The following is an 18650-nucleotide window of genomic DNA, read 5'->3' as shown; positions in this document are numbered from 1 at the left end:
TGGTCATTAACGCAAATTATGCATTTCTCTGCACGTTTCAATGTTTCGACGTACAAGTGATAAATAAAACCAAATTTCTTTTTAAAGACAAGATCATAATATCTAAAAATAATTGGCAGTATCACCACTTTTATATAAAATAAATAAAGATAGCCTCGCTTGAAAGAAGCAGGTTATTGTTTGAGTGCGGAGTAAAGATGTGGTACTAATTCTGAAACTGGATTTAAAAATAAATACAAACAGCTTAACTAATATGGAAATTCAAAGAGGGAATGGTTTCGACAAAGAGGTGTGCCTTCATATCATTTGATATTTGTACTGTGGGTGTGGCCGTACTGTAAACTGACTGTTACTGCACCTTTGTATATGTCTGAAACAATTTGACTCAGGGATCTTCCTGGCTTTTTAAGAGTTTTATGAGGTGTGCATCCAGGTGAACCATTAACAGCAATAAAGTGACAGTTAAAACTTTGACAAAGTCATACTGGTATCAGCTTCAGGCCTTGCTACCTTCAGACTCCGAACCAAAGAGGGATCAAGCAAAAGGCAGCAGCCTGATTGACAGGTAACTGAAAATTCATTTCATGTATGTGCGTCTAGAATGATAAGTCAGCTGCGGTGGTAGTTGGGTTTTGAACTCTCGGGGGGCTATATCTAGTCCCGATGAAGGGTCTCAGCCTGAAACGTTGACTGTTTATTCCTTTCCATAGATGCTGCCTGGCCTCCTCCAGCATTTTGTGTGTGTGTGTGTGTGTGTGTGTGTGTATGTGCGTTGTTCTTAAGTCTTGCGTTGTTTGAGGACACGGGGTGGTGAAACGTTGTGCAAATGATCGATGGTTGCACACTTATAGTTTAACTTATAATAGGTGAAGAAACTGTTTCTATAGTTGATCAAAATTATGTATTTTAAAATCATTGATTGTATTAATATGGAAACAAAGAGTGCAGGGTGCACGAGCTTCTCGGAATCAGAAAGAGATTTAATATCACTGGCATATGTTGTGAAAATCGTTGTTCAATGCATTTTTAGATAGATATGGAAAATGGAATTGTGATTCTATGCATTCAGCTGATCAACTTATGCTTTTGTGACTGATTTAAGGTTTTCTAGTCTTTGTTTCATGGCTCTGACTGGAGGGTGAGGTGGATATTTGTGAAAAGGATTGGTAATGAGTTCGTGTCTTTGTAAAAATGGTGACTGTCTGGGGTTGTTAGTGAGACCCGCCCAATTAATACAACCTTCTACAATCTGGTCCAACGAGTTTACAGCAGTTTACTTCTATACTTCCCTTCGTACGTGCTTCTGCATGTAGGGTTAATTTTGCTGTCCACATGTTCTTCACATTAATCTATACAAGTGAGAAACATTCTATAATATTGCACTGCAGAATGGCTGTGTTATTCTTATTGATCTGTTGGAAGTAAGAAGGAGTGGATAATATTCTGTATGGTTTGTCATGAAAAATAATGCTTACCATCTCTTACAAAACTGGAATTAAAATGACATAACATATAACATTTTTGCTTTGGAGAAGGAGGATGAGAGGTGATTTGATTGAGGTGTACACAAAGACAAGGGGTGTAGAGAGAGTGGATAATCAGAGACCTTTCTCCTGGGGCAGAAATGGTTAAAATGAGGGAGCATCATTATAAGGTGATTGGAGGGAAGTAAAGGGGGTAGGTTTTTTACAGAGTCATGAGTTTGTGGAATGCCCTGCCACAGGCATTGGTAGAGGCAGATAATTTAGGGACATTTAAGAGACTCTTAGATAGAGGCATGGATGATAGAAAAATGGATGGCTACGTAGGAGAGAATGGTTAGATTAATCTTAGACTAGGTTAAAATGTTGGTGTAACATTGTGTGCTGAAGAACCTGTTTTGTGCTGTGCAGTTCTATGTTCAAAATCTAATCACAAGTGTACCCAGACTTTGTGCAGCATAATTACTACACTGCAGATTTATGGCTTCTTCCCCCTACCTTTCCACTCCTGATGAAAGGCCTTGGTTCAAAACATCGACTCTTTATTTCGCTCCATGCACTGCCTGGCCTGTTGAGTTCTTCCAGCATTCTGTGGGTGTTACTTTGGATTTCCAGCATCTACCGGATCCCTTGTGTTAATTGTTTTCAATTCTATGCTTCCTGTCACCTCAATTGCATTGCAAATGCTTTTTGATTACATAGGTTGTCAAGGGCTCAAGATAGATTTGTTTGATGAATAAGTTATTTGAATTTTAAAACATTAAAAATTATATGCTTTCAGAACAAGACTAAGGTATGGCCTAAAAGTTACTGAAGGTTACTGCCGGTTGAGAAGGCCTGTGGTAGATGTTGTGCGGTGGAGCTGAGATAATTGCGATGTTTATTCATCACTATGGATTTTTAGAACTACTATTTCCTTAATGCTGATTTTATGCATTGAATAAAATGGAAGCAGTTAATTGCTATGGATTTTTAGAACTAGTATTTCCTTAATGCCGATTTTGATGCATTGATTAAAATGGAAGCAGTTGGGAGGTAGAGTCGTAGAAAAGTACAGCAGAGAAACAGGCTATTTGGCCCATCTAGTTCATGCCGAACCATTGACCTGTACCCAGACCATAGCTCTCCATATCCCTACCATCCATTTACCTATCCAAACATTTCTTAAACGTTGAAATAAAAATCGCATCCACCACTTGTGCTGACAGCTCGTTCCCCACTCTCACAACCTTCTGAGTGAAGATATTTCCTCTCATGTTGCCCTTAAACTTTTCTCCTTTCATCCTTAACCCATGACCTCTAGTTCTAGTCCCACCCAACCTCAGTGGAAAAGCCTGCTTGCATTTTCCCTATCTATATTCCTTATCATTTTGTATACTTCCATCAAATCTTCCCTCAATCTTCTAAATTCAAAGCTATAAAGTCCTAACCTATTCAATCTTTCCCTATAACTCGAGTCCTCCAGACTTGTCAACATCCTTGTAAATTTTCTCTGCACTCTTTCAATCTTCTTTACATCTCTCCTGTAGGTAGGCGACCAATACTCCAAATTAGACTTCATTGACATCTTATACAACTTCAACATAACATCCCATCTTCTGTACTCAATGCACTGACTTGTGAAGTCCAATGTGCCAAGAACTTCCTTTATGACCCCATCTACATGTGACGCCACTTTCAATGAATTATGGACCTATTTTGTCAGATTCCTTTGTTCTACCACACTCCTCAGTGCCCGACCGTTCACTGTGTAAGACCAACCCTGGTTGGTGCTACTGAAGTACAACACTTCACACTTGTCTGTATTAAATTCCATCTGCCATTTTTCAGTCCTATTTTTCTAGCTGGTCCAGATCCTGATTGAAGTTCTGATAGAAATATGCTTGAGGTTTCTGTTATATGGAATTTTTTGCTTTAATAAGAACATAAGAAATAGGAGCAGGAGTCGGCCAACTGGCCCATCGAGCCTGCTCCACCATTCAATAAGATCATGGCTGATCTGGCCACGGACTCATCTCCACCTACCTGCCTTTCCCCCAAAACCCTTAATTTCCCTGCTATGTAAGGAGACCAGAACTGCACACAGTGCTCCAGATGCGGCCTCACCAGTACCCTGTACAGTTGTAGCATAACCTCCCTGCTCTTAAATTCAATCCCTCTGGCAATGAAGGCCAACATCCCATTTGCCTTCTTGATAGCCTGCTGCACCTGCAAACCAACCTTTTGCGATTCATGCACAAGCACTCCCAAGTCCCTCTGCACGGCAGCATGCTGCAATTCTTTTTACCATTTAAATAATAATCTGCTCTTCCATTTTTCCTTCCTAAGTGGATGACCTTGCATTTACCAACATTGTATTCCATCTGCCAGATCCTTGCCCACTCACTTAACCTATCTATATCTCTCTGCAAACTCTCCATATCTGCTGCACAGTTTGCTTTTCCACTCAATTCAATGTCATCAGCAAACTCAGATACACTACACTCAGTCCCCTCTTCCAGGTCATTAATGTATATCATGAACAGTTGCGGTCCCAGCACCGAGCCCTTCGGCACATGGCTTATCACTGATTGCCAACAGAGTAACACCCATGTGTCCCAACTTCAGTTAACCAATCCTCTATCCATGCTAATACATCACCCCCAACTCTATGTATCCTTATCTTATGGATAAGTCTTTTATGCAGCACGTTATCGAATGCCTTCTGGAAATCTAAGTAAATAACGTCTATCTGTTCCCCTCTATCCACTACACTCATTATATCATCAAAGAACTCCAGTAAGTTTGTCAAACAGGACCTGCCATTGCTGAATCCATGCTCAATCTCTTCGAATGTCTTCCACTGTTTTTCAACTGTCCCACCATATAGCCTGTGTTCCCAGTCCACATTTGCCAAGTCCTCCCTCATCCCATTGTAATCTCCATTGTTTAGACATAATATACTGGTTTTTGATCGAACTACTGCACCCTCCATTTGTATAAGAAACTTAATAATACTGTGATCACTCTTTCAAGAGGATCCCTAACTACAAGACCACTAATTCTACCTGTCTTATTGTACAGGACCAGATCTAAGACAGCACATTCCCTTGTAGGATCAGTAACATGCTGTTCAAGGAAGCCATCACGGATGCATTCTGTGAAGTCCTCCTCAAGACTGCCTTGACCAACTTGATTCACCCAATCTGTGTGGTGGTTAAAGTCCCCCATGATAACTGCTCTTCCATTCTCACATGCATCAGATAATTCACTGTTTATCGCCTGCGCCACTGTAATGTTATTATTTGGTGGCCAATAGACAACTCCCACCAGTGATTTTTTCTCTTTACTATTCCTAATCTCGACCCAGATGAACTCAACATTCTGCTCCTTAGATCTTATTTCGTCTCTCACTATCGTGCTGATCTCATCCTTAATTAAGAATGCTAGCCCACCTCCCTTACCTTCCTGCCTACCCTTCCATATTACCTGATATCCTTGGATATTTAATTCCCAATCCCCTCCACTCTGCCACCACATCTCTGTAATGATCATACCCTTTTGTACTTTAGAGTAAAAACTCATGGAAACTGTTTCACAACCTTTTCTCAGTTTAGAAAGTCTATTGCTGCACATAGAAGCTACTCTTAATGCAGTTTACAGATTTGATGGCTTTGTGGCCAAGTTTGCAGATGATATATAAATAAGCTGGAGGGGCAGGTAGTGCTGAGGAAGCAGGGAATTTTCAGAAGGATTTAGGCAGATTAAGAGAATGAGCAAACAAGTGGCAGATGGAATACAGTGTAGGGGAGTGTATGGTCATGCACTTTGGTAGAAAGAATGAAGATGTAGACTTTTCTAAAGGGGGAGAAAATTCAGAAGTCAGAGGTTGAAAGGAACTTGAGAGTTTCCATCCTCGATTCTAGTGCAGGCTGGTTTGAGTCAGCAGTGAGGAAGACAAATGCAACATTAGCATTCATTTTGAGAGGACTAGCATATAAAAGCTAAGGCTTCATAAGGCATTGGTCAGACTGCTCTTGGAATATGGTGGGCAGTTTTGGGCCCTTTATATTGGCAACAATGACGTTGGAGAGGGCCCAGAGGAGGCTTACAGAAATGATCCTGGGAATGAAAGGGTTGATGTTAATCTGTGGAATTCATTGACATGGATGACTGTGGAGGACAAGTCACTGGGTAGGTTTAAAGTGGAAAATGCTAGGTTTTGACTAGTAAGGGCGGCAGAGGTTATGGGGAGAAGGCAAGAGAATGTGGTTGAGAGGGTTTATAAATCAGGCAAGATGGAATGGCAGGGCAGATTCACTGGGCTGATTGGTATACTTCTGCTCCTACATCATGGTTTGATGGTCTTATTGAGCACAGGAGCAGGAATGTTATGTTGAAGTTGTGTAAGATGTTATACAAAATTTTGAGGAGTATGGATAGGGTAAATGTAAACAGGCTTTTTCCACTGTAATTGGGTGAGACTAGAACTAGAGGTCATGAGTTAAGGGTGAAAGGTGAAATATTTAAGGAAAACACGAGGAGAAACTTCTTAACTGAGAGGGTGGAGTGAGTGTGAAATGAGCTGCCGGTTCGACTACAAGAGGAGTTTGGATGGGTACATGGTTGGGAGGGGTATGGAGGACTACGTTCCAGATGTAGGTCAATGGGACTGGCAGAATAATAGTTCAAATGGGCTGAAGGTCCTGTTTCTGTACCATAGTGCACTATGATTCTATAAATGCATACGTTGAGTAATTTTTATTTCCCAGAAACTGCTGTTGGGAAATCCATGTTCAGCATATTACGTGTGAGTCAGAAAAAGCAACTTTGATTGTCACATACAACTACGTTTCTCTGTAAAGTACAAATCAGGGTCCTCATTCTTATTCAGTCAGAATGCATTGAAGCAGTTTTAATTTATCCTCTTTCCATTTTTCTGTTCCCCATTCTGATCGTTATTACTATGCTTGGAAGCCTATTTAAAAATGTGCCTCCAAGCACCCCAAAATCTTATCTTTAAAAATTGACTCCAAATTTTCCCATTCACTGAGGTCAGGCTAACTGGCCAATAATTTCCTTTCTTCTTATTCTCTCCCTTTTTGAAGAGAGGAATGGTATTTGCAATTATCCAGTCCTCTGGAACTATGCCAGAATCAATTAATCCTTGAAAGATCTTCAGCCTTTTCTTTCAGAACCCTGGGGTGTACACCATCTACTCCAAGTGACTTATCTACCCTCAGACCTTTCAGTTTCCCAAGAATCTTCTCACACTTCATGCCCCTGAAACCTAGAACTTTCATCTTTTCCCTCATTGTGCTTTTTTTAGTTGCCTTCTGTTGGTTTTTACAAGCTTTCCAATCCTCTAACCTCCCACTAATTTTTGTTTGTTATATGTCCTGTCTTTTGCTTTTATGTTGGCTTTGACTTACCCTGTCAGCCATAGTTGCATCATCCTGCCTTTAGAATAATTCTTCTTCTTTCAAATGTATCTATCCTGTCCCTTCCGAATTGCTCCCAAAGCTCCAGCCACTGCTGCTCTGCCATCATCCCTGCTAGTGTTCCCTTTCAATCAACTTCGGCCAGCTCTTCTCCCATGCCTATGCAATTTCCTTTATCCACAGTAATACTGATATATCTGACTCTAGCTTCTTCTTCTCAAATTGTAGTGTGAATTCTATCATATTATGATCACTGCTTCCTAAGGATTCATTTACCTTAAGCTCCCTGATCAAATCTGGTTCATTACACAACACCCAATCCAGACTAGCTGATACTCTAGCAGCCTGAACCACAAGCTGCTCGAGGAAACATCTTATAGGCTTCTACAAATTCTCTCTGTCGAAATCCAAAATCAGAACCAAACTGATTTTCTCAATTCCCCATGACTATCGTATTATTGTACTTTTGACATGCTGTAATTTGTAGCCCACATCGTGGTTACTGTTCAGAGGCCTGTGTATAGCTCCCATTAAGGATTTTTTAATCCCTTGCAGTTTCTTAACTCTATCCACAATGATTCTTCACCTTCTGATCCTAAGTCACCTTTTTCTAAGGACTTGATTTCATTTTTTAACTAACAGATCCACCCCAACCCCTCTGCCATCTTCAGTCCTGTATTCGTCATTTTGATTTTGTTCCCCTTTGACATTGTAGCTCATCTCACTGACTGCAATTTTGCCTTGTCATCAGCCTCTCCTTGTTAGCAGTTTCAGTATATACTGCCACTGATTGTATACCAACTGCGCCATCCTCAGCCCTATCACTCCAGTTCTCATCCCCCTGCCAAGTTAGTTTAAACCCTCCAAAATAGTTGTAGCAAACCTGCCTGCATGGATATTGGTTCCTCTCGGGTTCAAGTTGTACCTTCTCCAGGAGAGACCCCAGTGATGCATAAATCTAAACTCCTGCCTCGCGCAGCAGTTCCTCAGACACGCATTCATCTGCCAGGTCATCCTACTCCTACCCTCATTGGTGCGTGGCACAGGCAGCCATTCAGGGATTGTACTATCAATGAGGTCCTGTTTGCAGCTTTCTACTTAGCTGGCTAAATTCTCTCTTCAGGACTTGCTCCCTTTTCCTACCTGTGTCACGTGTGCCAATATGCACCAAGACTTCTGACTGCTCACCCTCCCCCTTTAGAGTGTTGTGGACCTGACCCGAGACAACCCTGAGCCCAGCACCTAAGAGGCAATATACCATCAGGTGTCTATTGCATCCACAGAATATCATGTCTGCTCTTCGAACTATGGAACCCCCTATCACTACCACAGTCCTCTCCTCCACATTCCTTTCTCAGCCAAGCCTTCAGAATCAGTGCCAGAGACCTGGTCACTGCAGCTTCCCTCTGCTAGGTCATCCCCACAACCAGTATCCAAAAGAGTATACTTACTATTGAAGGGAATGGTCACAGCGGTTCTCTGCACTGTCTGTCTGTTTCTTTTCCCTCTCCTGACAGTCGCTCCAGGTACCTGCCTTCTGTCTCTAAGGGGTGACTACTTCACTACAGCTCCAATCTATCACCTCCTCATTTTCCCGTATGAGTTGAAGGTCATCAATCTGCAGCCCCAGTCCCTTACACATTCTCCAAACAGCTGCAGCTCGGTGCATCTGGTGCTGGTGCGGCTATTCGGGAGACTGGAGATCTCCTAGATTTCCCGCAATTCACACAAAGAATAGAACACAGCCCCTGGAGCCTTCTCACTGCTCTAACTCTGCACTAACTGATGAAGAATGAAAAAGAGACTTACTAGATACTTTCCTTGCTCAAGCCTATTCCCGCCGAAGCCTAATGAGCCAAAGCCTTCCCACTCTAACACTGATCCACTCACACAATAACCACTCCAGCAACAACCACTCTTCTTTCTCCTGCCTTCTTCTTATTTGCCCTTGCTAACGAATCACGATTCAATTGGGCTGCTGGAAAATAAATTGCCTCCTCTCTCTCTCCTGATTTAATTGTGTGCTGAAAAACTTGCTGTATCGGATCCAGAATAACAAGCATTTTGTTCTCCTTTACACTCGTGTAGTGAGGAATGACAACAAGCAATCTTGAATTTTGATTCTTGACATTAATGATAGGTATTGTGTGCTGTAACCAGGGCTGAAAATGATGATAACTTCCTTATTGACACAGTGTGTGTGTTCTGCATTGACATGCTCATGTTGCTTTTCCACAGCAGATTAGTTTCACCTCTGACCTCTAATTATTGTTTGTGATGGTGAACTATCCCAAGCATGCGGAGCGTAATGAAAGGACAGAGGTGAGAGCAGGGGAAGTTTGAACAGTTCTTTGGCCTAAAACCAACATCTGTGTTTTATCCTGTGACGTACCTTCTGCGCATCCGCTGTGATGAGACCATAAAACCATAAGACCTAGCAGCGGACTGGGGCCATTTAACTCATTGAATCTGTTCCACCCACACACGGCTGACTCATTATCCCTCTCAACCACATTCTCCTGCCTTCTCCCTCCAAGCTTTGAGACCCTTACTAACCCAGAATCTATCAACCTCTGCTTTAAATTTCACGTTCAAAGTTCAAAGTAAATTAATTATCAAAGTACACCATATTCCACCCTGAGATTCATTTTTTTGCAGGCTTACACAATAAATCCATAATAAAATCCATGATTCCAACTTGGGCATTCAACCAGTGTGCTCACTGAAAGTTTAGAAGAACGAGGGGAATCTCATTGAAACCTGTTGAACGTTGAAAGGCCCAGATGGAGTGGATGTAGAGAGGATGTTTCCGATAGTTGGAGGGTTTAGGACCAGAGGGCACAGCCTCAGAATAGAGAGGATTCCCTTTTAAACAGAAATGAGGAGGTATTTCTTTAGCCAGAGGGTGTAGATGACTCCAACATTCTTGTAAATGACATGTCGCCTGATCTTGTGATCAAAAGCTGTCACATTTGTCTAATTTAATGAAAATTCAAATGGTTATTTGTTAATTGTAGAGTGTAATAGTGTAACGAATAGGGAAAGATTTTTTGGAAATTGGAACATATTTTCATTAAACGTTTTGTGAGAGTAGCAATTAGTGTAAAGCTATCACAGCACCAGTGACCAGGGTTAGCAGTTAGCGTAAATATCACAGCGCCTGTGATCCGGGTTAGCAGTCAGTGTAACTAACACACCGCCTGTGACCCGGTTAGCAGTCAGAGTAACTATCACACCACCAGTGATCTGGTTAGCAGTCAGTGTAATTAATACACTACCAGTAATCCGGTTAGCAGTCAGTGTAACTATCACTGTGCCAGTGACCTGGGTTAGCAGTCAGTGTAACTATCACACCGCCTGTGACACGGTTAGCAGTCAGTGTAACAATCACACCGCCAGTGACCTGGTTAGCAGTCAGTGTAACTAGCACAGTGCCAGTGACCCGGTTCAATTCTGTCGCCCTCTGTAAGGAGTTTGTACGTTCTGCCGGTGATTGTGTGAGTTGTCTCTGGGTGTTCCAGTTTCCTGCCACATTCTAAAGATGTACAGCTGAGTAGGTTAATCGATGACATTGGGTGTTGCAGGCTCGTTGGGCCAGAGGTGTTTGTTACCATGCTGTATCTCTAAATAAAGAGAGCCACATACCTGTAGGACGAATACCGGCTGTTTTACAAGCTCTTCCCTGATGTTGCCATGGTATTCGTTCTGTGTGAAGACGGGGGCCTCATCATTCTTGTTGACGACATTGACCGTCACCAGTGTTTGGTTCTCCCATTTTCCATCCGATGCCACCAGCCGCAGTTCATACCGCTGCTCGTCCTCGTAGTTTAGCCGCTGAGCTGTAAAGACGTTTCCGACCTCTGAAGTCCAAGGTAGAGGCCTGAAGGTCAAAGGTTGAAGTTGGCAGTCCCGGAGGTCAAAGGCCTGAAGGCCCTGGCTCGTCTTGTCCGCTGGTCAGAGCACTGGTCCTGTGAGTTTGAGATTCTGAGGCCGAGGACTGGAAGCCCAATGACAGCCTGACTTGGTTGGAGGGTCTGTCAGTCTGTGTGTGTGAGCGGGTGAGTGAGTGGAGGAGGGAGGAAAGGGGCTTGTTTTGCTGTTGCTGTTGTTTGTGTCATTCTGCGGAGCATTGTGGATATACTATGTTGGCACTGGAATGTGTGGCAATGCTGCAAAGTTCAAAAGTAAGTTTTATTCTCAGAGTACATATATGTTACCATATACAACCATAAAATTCATTTTCCTGTGGGCATACTCAGCAAATCCATAGAACAGTAGCTATAACAGTAACTATAATGGTGTCCCAGAAGGATCGGTTCTGGGACCTCTACTTTTCATGATTTTTATTAACGACCTGGATGTGGGGGTAGAAGGGTGAGTTGGCAAGTTTGCAGATGACACAAAGATTGGTGGTGTTGTGGATAGTGTAGAGGATTGTCGAAGATTACAGAGAGACATTGATAGGATGCAGAAGTGGGCTGAGAAGTGGCAGATGGAGTTCAACCCGGAGAAGTGTGAGGTGGTACACTTTGGAAGGACAAACTCCAAGGCAGAGTACAAAGTAAATGGCAGGATACTTGGTAGTGTGGAGGAGCAGAGGGATCTGGGGGTACATGTCCACAGATCCCTGAAAGTTGCCTCACAGGTAGATAGGGTAGTTAAGAAAGCTTATGGGGTGTTAGCTTTCATAAGTCGAGGGATAGAGTTTAAGAGTCGTGATGTAATGATGCAGCTATATAAAACTCTGGTTAGGCCACACTTGGAGTACTGTGTCCAGTTCTGGTCGCCTCACTATAGGAAGGATGTGGAAGCATTGGAAAGGGTACAGAGGAGATTTACCAAGATGCTGCCTGGTTTAGAGAGTATGCATATTGATCAGAGATTAAGGGAGCTAGGGCTTTACTCTCTGGAGAGAAGGAGGATGAGAGGAGACATGATAGTGGTATACAAGATATTAAGGGGAATAGATAGAGTGGACAGCCAGCGCCTCTTCCCCAGGGCACCACTGCTCAATACAAGAGGACATGGCTTTAAGGTAAGGGGTGGGAAGTTCAAGGGGGATATTAGAGGAAGGTTTTTTATTCAGAGAGTGGTTGGTGCGTGGAATGCACTGCCTGAGTCAATGGTGGAGGCAGATACACTAGTGAAAGTTAAGAGACTACTAGACAGATATATTAAGGAATTTAAGGTGTGGGGGGGGTTACATGGGAGGCAGGGTTTGAGGGTCGGCACAACATTGTGGGCCGAAGGGCCTGTACTGTGCTGTACTATTCTATGTTCTATGTTCTATCAATGAAAGATCAACCAGAGTGCAGAAGACAACAAACTGTGCAAATGCAAATATAAATATATAGCAATAAATAACGAGAACATGAAATAACAAGATAAAGATTTCTTAATGTGAGATCATTGATGTGGAAATATTTTCAATGGTTGGTCAAGTGAGTGTAGTTATCCACTTTTGTTCATGAGCCTGATGGTTGAGGGGTAGTAACTCTTCCTGAACCTGGTGGTGTGAGTCCTGAGGCTCCTGTACCTTACACCTGATGGCAGCAGCGAGAAGAGACCATGGCCGCGGTAGCGGGAATCTCTGATGACAGATGCTACTTTCTTACAACAGTGTTTCATGTAGATGAACTCAATAGTTGGGAGGGTTTTTCCTGTGATGTATCGGGTTGAATCCACTACCTCTTATAGGATTTTCCATTCAAAGGCATTGGTGTTCCCAGACCAGGATGTGATGCAGCCAGTCAATACACTGCCCACTACACAGCCACAGAAGTTTGTCATACTCCTAAGGAAGTAAAGGTACTGCTGTGTTTTCTTCAAAGATGCATTTACAAGCTGGGGCCAGGACAAGACTTCTGAAATAATAACACTGAAGAATTTAAAGTTGCTAACTTGCGGGCTGCCCTCAGCACGTCAGTAGGTTTTATGATTATTAACGCAAACCAGGAGACCATAAGATAGAGGAGCAGAATTAGGACATTTGGTTCATCGTATTTGCTCTGCCATTTCATCATGGGTGATCCAATTCCTTTCTCAGCCCCAATTTCTTGCCTTCTTTCCCCACCCCTTTATTCCTTGACCAATAAAGAATCTATTAAGCTTTTCCTTAAATATACATAATGACCTGGCCTCCACAAGCTGCTTATGGCAAAGAATTCCACAGATTCATCACTCTGTGACTAAAGAAATTCCTCCTCATCTTTGTTCTAAAAGGATGCTCCCCTATTCTGATGCTGTGTCTTCTAGTCTTAGACTCTCCCACCAGAGGAAACATCCTCTCCACATCCACTCTATCAAGGCCTTTCACCGTGCAATTTGTTTCAATGAGGTCACCCCTCATTCTTCTGAATTCTAGACAATACAGGCCCAGAGACATCAAATGTTCTTCATATGACAAGCCATTCAATCATTTTCATGAACCTCCTTTGAACCCCCTCCAGTTTCAGCACATCCTTTCTAAGATAAGAGGCCCAGAACTGCTACAATACTCCAAGTGAGGCCTCACCAGTGCTGTATAAAGTTTCAACATTACATCCTTGCGTTTATATTCCAGTCCTCTAGAAGCGATTGCTAATGTTGCACAGACTCAATCTGTAAATTAACCTTTGGGAAATCCTGCACAAGGTCTCCCAAGTCCTTTTGCACCTCAGTTATTTGTAGTTTCTCTCCATTTAGAAAATAGTCAACCCTTTCATTCCTTCTACCAAAGTGCATGATCATACACTTCCCAGCACTGCATTCCATCTGCCATTTCTTTGCCCATTCTCCTTATCTGTCTGTCCTTCTGTAACCTCTTTACTTCCTCAAAGCTGCCTGTCCTTCCACCTACCTTCATATCATCTGCAAACTTTGCAACAAAGCCATCAATTCTATCATCCAAATCATTGACATATAACGTAAAAAGAATTGGTCCCAACACAGACCCCTGTGGAACACCACTAGTCACTGTCAGCCAGCCAGAAAAGGTTCCCTTTATTCCCACTCTTTGCCTGCTGCCAATCAGCCACTGCTTTATCCATGCTAGAATCTTTCCTGTAATACCATGGGCTCGTAGCTTGTTAAACAGCTTCATGTGTGGCACCTTGTCAAAGACCTTCTGAAAATCCAAGTAGATGACATCAACTGATTCTCCTTTGTCTATTCTGCTTGTTTGTTCTTCAAAGAATTCCAACAGGTTTGTCAGGCAAATTTTTCCCTTGAGGAAACTATGCTGACTATGGCCTATTTTATCATGTGCCTCCAAGTACCCTTAGAGTTTATCCTTAGTAATCAACTCCAACATCTTTCCAACCACTGAGGTCAGACTAGTTTCCTTTCTTCTACCTCTCTTCCTTCTTGAAGAGTGGCGTGCCATTTGCAGTTTCTAGTCTTCCAGAACAGTTCCAGAATCAAGTGGTTCTTGAAAGGTCATTACTAATGCCTCCGTGATCTTTTCAGTCACCTCTTTCAGATCTCTGGGGTGTACAGCATTTGGTCCAAGTGACTTATCTCCCTTCAGACCTTTCGGTTTCCCAAGAACCTTCTCTCTAGTAATGGGAACTTCACACACCTCGTGACCCCTGACAGTTGCAATTTCCACCGTACTACTAGTGTCTTCCATCTTTAAAATGCTTATTCAGATCATCCGCAATTTCCTTGTTCTCTCCAGCATCGTTTTCCACTGGTCCAGTATCCATTCTCGCCTCTCCTTTGCACTTTATGTATTAAAGAAACTTTTGGTATTTCCTTTAATATTATTGCCTATCTTACTTTCGTATTCCAGTGCATTTCATCTTATGTTTTGGTGTAACACCTTAAGACCATAAAACACAGGAGCAGAATTAGGCCCTTCAACCAACAGAGTCTGCTCTGTCAATCCATTAGAGCTGAACCCCTTTCTCCTGCTTTCTCCCTGTAACATTTGACACCCTGACTACTCAAATCTCTGCTTTAACTATACCAGTGACTTGATGAATGTTGTGCAATATGTTGTTCTGCAGCAGCAATACATAAAAATTACTATAAGTTAAAAAAGATACGTTAAAAAAGTTTTAAAAAATGCACAAGAGGATTAAAGAGATAGTGTTCATGGATCGTTCAGAAACCTGATTGCTGAGGGGAACAAGCTGTGATGTAACAGGTCAGAATGCTCTCCATGGTACATCTCTAGAAATTTCCATAGCAACATACCAAATCTCCTCAAACTCCTGATGATGGAGAGCTATAGGTGTGCTTGTTGTTTGATCCATCTGGCATAGTTTGCATTTTGTTGTTTGATTGTGGTTTTTGTATTGCTATATTTACGCTCTATTCTTGGTTGGTGTGGCTGTAACAAAACCCAATTTCCCTCGGGATTGATAAAGTATATCTATCTATCTATCTATTCTGTGTGATTCCATCAACGTGTTGGGCCTGTGACAGAATCTCCAAGATATTGACACCCAGGAATTCGAACCTCCTTGCCCTTTCCTTGTTGATCTCTTCTGTGTGTGTGTGTGTGTGTGTGTGTGTGTGTGTGTGTGTGTATGTGTGTGTGTGTGGTGTGTGTGTGTGTGTTTGTGTGTGTTTGTGTGTGTTTGTGTGTGTGCGTGTGTGGTGTGTGCGTTTGTGTGGTGTGTGGTGTGTGTGTGTGTGGTGTGTGGTGTGTGGTGTGTGTGTGTGTGTGCGTGTGTGGTGTGTGTGTGTGTGTGTGGTGTGTGTGTGTGGGGTGCGTGTGTGGTGTGTGGTGTGTGTGTGTGTGTGTGTGTGTGTGTGGTGTGTGGTGTGTGTGTGTGTGTGTGCGTGTGTGGTGTGTGTGTGTGTGTGTGTGTGTGGTGTGTGGTGTGTGTGTGTGTGGTGCGTGTGTGTGTGTGTGTGTGTGTGTGTGTGTGGTGTGTGGTGTGTGTGTGTGGTGCGTGTGTGTGTGTGTGTGTGTGTGTGTGTGTGTGTGGGTGGTGTGTGGTGTGTGTGTGGTGTGTGTGTGTGTGCGTGGTGTGTGGTGTGTGTGTGTGTGTGTGTGTGGTGTGTGGTGTGGCGCGAGTGTGTGTGTGTGTGTGTGTGTGTGTGGTGTGTGGTGTAGTGTGTGTGTGTGTGGTGTGTGTGTGGTGTGTGTGTGTGTGTGGTGTGTGGTGTAGTGTGTGTATGTGGTGTGTGTGTGTGTGTGTGTGTGTGTGTGTGGTGTGTGTGTGTGTGTGTGTGTGTGGTGTGTGTGTGGTGTGTGTGTGTGTGTGTGTGTGTGTGTGTGTGTGTGTGTGCGTTCACTTGTCTACCCCTTCCTGAAGGCTATAATCAGATCCTTAGTCTTGTGACACTGACACTGTCTCGATGGGAAGTTAGTGCAACAAAGGGAATCTCAGAACTGCCTAAGGGCATGGATAGATAATTTTCTCACTTTATTGTTAGATCTTGATATTTCTGTGATTCCAAGGATCTTCTGAAGTTAAGAATGAGGCATAACATTTATTGCTTATGATTGTTTACTGTCACAAGAGTGGGAAACAAACATGAAAGAGGAGTGGAGAGAACAAAGAGAAAGCAGTTGTGGTCTTCTCACACTCAGAGTAGAAAGAACACAAGTCCAGTGATAACAACAAACCCATAAAATAGTCTGATTCAAATGGCATGACTCCTGCTACTGAAAAGTGAAAAGTCTCTGGAAAAATACAGAGGCAATTATACCTTAAAGGCAGGGAAATTTACTGGCACAGGTCAGACTGCACTAGAGAACTATGTACAGTTCTGGGCTGACATTGGAGAGGGTTCAAAGGACATTCACAATCCTGGAGGTGGAATGAGAATGTATGAGAAGTGTTTCAAGGCTCTGGACCTAAATTCACTGGAGTTTAGAAGAACGTTGGGGAGGGGAGGGTGGGGGGAATTTCATTGAAACGTATCAAATATTGAAAGGCCTGGATAAAGTGGATGTGGAGAGGATGTTTCCTATAGTTGGGGGGGGGTGGTGTGTCTAGCACCAGAGGGCACAGCCAGTAAACAGAGAGATATCCACTTAGAACAGAGATGAGGAGGAATTTCTTTAGCTATAGAGTGGTGAATCTGTGGAGGTAGAGGTTGATAGGTTCTTGATTAGTCAGGATGTCAAAGGTTACAGGGAGAAAGCAGAAGAATGGGGCTGAGAGGGATAATAAATCAGCCATGATGGAATGGTGGAGCAGAATGGATGGGCCGAATAGCCTAATTCTTTTCTTAAGTCTTATAATTTTATAATGTAGTACTGAGCATATCCATGTGCACCATCAGCAAAGCACTGAAGTCAGCAGTTCTCAACCAGCATCTGATGCCAGCACTCACCCCTCCCCTAGATAACAGAGGCAAAGCCTTCATTCTCTGCCTCACTGGTTGAAACTTGGCACACCTGCCATACTCTTTCCAACATTGGATTGCCGAAAAAAATTTAGTAATCTCTGTGAGAGATACTACAACCCTAATCGCATAAATCAAAGGAGGCTTCAACGGAACAATAATAAAGTTCCAAAGATCAAGCTCATCGATCACTCCAAAGAACCTTGATCTGGTATTCTGTGCAGCACAGGAGTGGTTACAAATGACAGGGGAGAGATTGCCACCTTTCTCAACAGCACACCATGGTGGCGTTCTGGTTAACAGAACGCTTTATAATGCCAGCGATCTGGGCTCAATTCCCGCCCCTGCCTCTAAGAAGTTTGTATGTTCTCTCCACGACCACGTGGGTTTCCTGGGTATTGTCGTTTCCTCCCACAGTCCAATGATGTAAGGGTTAGAGTTAGCGAGTTGCGAGTGTGCTATGTTGGTGCCAGAAGCATAACGACACTTCAACGTCCTTGGACTGGGCTGATCATTGACACAAACAATGCATTCCACTGTACGTTTTGCGGTTTCGATGCACGTGTGGCAAATAAAGGCAATCTTTAATCTTTAATCTTGCTTACAACAGCAATGAAGTGCCACTTTGACAATATAGTTGCCAGTTAGAAGCCGGGCAGAATCAGAATCTGATGTATTATCATGGACATCTTTTGTGAAATGTGTTGTTTTGCAGAGGCAGTACAATGCAAAGACATAAAAATGACTGTAAATTACAAACTGAAATAAATAGTATGAATGAGTAATAATGAAGTGGTGTTCATGGTTTTATAGACCATTCTGAAATCTGATGGTGAGGGGAAGAAACTGTGATATAATCAGTTTGGGTGCTCTCTACCATACATCTGTAGAAAGTTGCTAGAGTCTTTGGTGACATACCTAGACTCCTTAAGCTCCTAAAGAAATATCGTCACTCTTATTCACTTCTGTGTAACTGCATCAATATGTTCGGGTAGATGGAGCTCGTCAGCCTGGGAAGGCAGTCCATCTATGAGAGGGAAAACTCTGATTTCAAACCTCCACTGCCTTGCAGCCATACCCACTGATGGGAAAGGCTTCGGGAGTAAACCCTGAGGACAAACCCGGAGCTGGAGTCCCTAAGGCAGTCCGACGTTGCCTTCAACCTCGTTCTGGCAACTCCTGCGACGACACTGGTGCCAAGCTGTATCAGCCCTTGCCCTTCCCTTGGACAACATTGGTGTAGTGGAGAGGGGAGACTTGCAACTGCCAGTCTTCCATACAAACTTGCCTAGGCCTGCGCCCTGGAGAGGACACTGAGGCTTTCCAGGCGTAGATCCATGGTCTCGCGAGACTAACGGATGCCACCAGTATGTTGGGCCCAGAATAGCTCCTCAGAGATATTGACACCCTTGGTGTGAAGACCATTAGTTATAGGAGCAGAATTAGGCCATGTCGCCCAACG

The 18650-nt window shown here is 43.1% G+C and overlaps 1 protein-coding gene across 1 annotated transcript in view; it reads left to right on the top strand.

Annotated features, from left to right (window-relative positions):
* Positions 1 to 346: 346 nt before the first annotated feature.
* cdh17 (cadherin 17, LI cadherin (liver-intestine)) overlaps positions 347 to 18650 on the top strand; it is a 168015-nt gene continuing 149711 nt past the window's right edge. The window contains exon 1 of the mRNA XM_063067108.1: positions 347 to 565. The gene's annotated coding sequence lies outside the window, so the exon portion shown is untranslated. The remainder of the gene's footprint in view (positions 566 to 18650) is intronic.

This window comes from Mobula hypostoma, chromosome 1 (genome assembly GCF_963921235.1).
Source record: "Mobula hypostoma chromosome 1, sMobHyp1.1, whole genome shotgun sequence".
NCBI lineage: Eukaryota > Metazoa > Chordata > Chondrichthyes > Myliobatiformes > Myliobatidae > Mobula > Mobula hypostoma.
This window is presented reverse-complemented; position numbering and strand designations above follow the sequence as displayed.